Source organism: Rhagoletis pomonella, unplaced genomic scaffold, assembly GCF_013731165.1.
Source record: "Rhagoletis pomonella isolate Grant_MI unplaced genomic scaffold, Rhpom_1.0 Rhpom_scaffold_00002, whole genome shotgun sequence".
Classification (NCBI taxonomy): domain Eukaryota; kingdom Metazoa; phylum Arthropoda; class Insecta; order Diptera; family Tephritidae; genus Rhagoletis; species Rhagoletis pomonella.
In genome coordinates this window covers 114949965-114952371 of record NW_023458556.1, presented here as the reverse complement: position 1 = coordinate 114952371, position 2407 = coordinate 114949965, and positions in this window count along the sequence as shown.

Here is a 2407-nt window from a genome sequence, read left to right as displayed (position 1 = left end):
GCTTGTGTCGAATTGAGTTCTAGAGGTTGCTTGGGGCAGTGTTATCAAAGCAGAACCATTGCCGAATTTAATAAATTTCATGTCGCAGCGCGTTAACGATTTTTAGAAAGGGAAGAAGACTGCATGATATTATCATAAACATATATTCTGAATTTTTTAGTCCTTAAAATAATATCTTCTTAATTTACTACAACCAAAGTTATGTAAATATTAATAATTTTCCTTTAAAACTAACCAAAATATAAAAAACAAGAAAATGCATGTTTCTTTTAATTGGCTAGATTTCAATGTCCGCAACTGTATATTGAAAATATAAACGTCATTTGACTTATGGCATGTGAATTTGTGGTTGCCACACCCAACTAATTGTATTTAGTTACCAATATTATTGAAGATTTAAGGAAGATTTAACTTAAATCTACTGCCTTTTGAGATTTAATTTTATATGGTAAATCTCAAAATATTTAACGTTAAATCTCGCCAGAGGGCTAAATCTTCATTAAAGCTCACAATGGAGACATAGTATAAGGCGACTATGAATAGCTTTAGTTGTGACTTAGAATAGTTTCGACTTAGTTGAGTACTAAATATGAATATGAATATGCGCCAATATCTTATGAACTACATCACATCAGCGGCGAGGCCCGTTTTCATTTCATTTCATTTATTTCAAAAAACATTAGTACAATAAGACTTACAGCCGCACTCAGAAACGTTCCTTAAATTAGCTCTAACGGGCACTTAACTAATGATCGTTAAATCTGTTAATTAATGTTTCCTCTCAGAGTCATTTTTTAATGATTCATTAGTTAATGAAAACTTTAAGGGCTTGTCAATTTCTTCCCTCTTTTTCTTTAGCAACACTCACTTCAAATTGACAAAAAATTAAATATTTGAAGTTAGATTATATTGTGCTTTCATACGAAATACGTATTTCATTGTTTTTCTATCAGCACCAAGGCAAGAAAGCATACATAATATAATAATTATATTATAATGGTAAGTATCGGTGTAGAAGTAAAGCAAGATCATAGTTTAGGCCTTCCTCCTATTAATTTGTACTCGCTGCATTCATTTTTAACCAGATCACCAGTGTTAAGTGTGTATAGATCGCGCTTCCTTATAAACTCCAATGATGCGAGGTTAGCGAAATTCTTAAAAATCCCTGCTGCTGTACGGACTCCATAGAAAAAACTTGGTTCTTTGTATTGTGTGATTGATTCCGAGTTTCTTTTGTAATAATTTAACAATGCATAGTTTACATATGAATGAATGTATGTGTTTTAGAATTAATATGGTTTATATTAAGTCCTGGACGTGTCTCGGCTTATTTATGACCACTTTTATGTCCATTGCTGCACTACTTAGTACCCAGCCTACAAAGAAAAGTCCGTGCTGAGAGATAGTATTGGGCAACGCTCTCCAGAATAGTGCAGGCAATCAATTATTAGCTAGCACAATTGTGATGAGAAGCGTTTTTGTCTATTTTGAGAGTGGCTCACACTCGAAGATGTGATCTGGTCAGTTAGGGCTACCAGAAGTGTGGTGGGTTTTGTACATCCCCAAAAAATTGTATGTAATAACTCTTCGAAACACATTTGAAAACTGCAATACAGTCGTTTTAGGAATGCGATTTTACAAGTCAAGCTACAATGCAATTGTTTCTTGGAAGCGACAAGTTAAAAGGTTCTTGCACAAACTGTAGTAAAGCTAAAGCTTGTCCATGTTACCACATTCAAGAACTGCAATACCTGCTCTTAATTCACCCAGGAAATTTCTATGTACGTATACAAATGTTTGTTTTAATTTAGGAAGAAGCAAAAGTAAATCGAAAGCGTGTATCAAATTTCACTGGCGATGAAAAGGCTATATTAGGGCAACTAATAAAGAAGCGGCCTATTATAGAATCGAAGCATACGGATGGAAAATCAATTTTGAGAAAGAAAGAAGCTTGGGATTTGCTTACGAATGAGTTCAATTCAAATTCGAATGTCTACAAGGTAAAATTATATGCGTTTTAAGGCGGGTTGTATGGAACGAATGGAACAGATTCGGATTCTAGATAAATTTCTAAGAAAAAATTCCATTAGAGCATAGCTCTGGATTTCGAGCCCGCCAAACTTGAAAAAGCTATCTTCAATTAATGCTACGTTAAGACATAAGTAAGTATTAAAAATATGACCTTCATAACACTCCCGCTAATATTAAGTGTAGACATTAACTTAGTATTAATTAAAGATAGGTTATTTTAAAATTTTGGGGGGCTCAAAATTTGGAGCTATAATGGAATTTTTTCTTTGGTATTTAATGTAGAATACGAATGTGCTAGGAACGATGTCGAAAACATACCCGACCTAATGCATTTATTCAATTTATTATACGCCTTAAGGTAGCGTCAAACAGATGC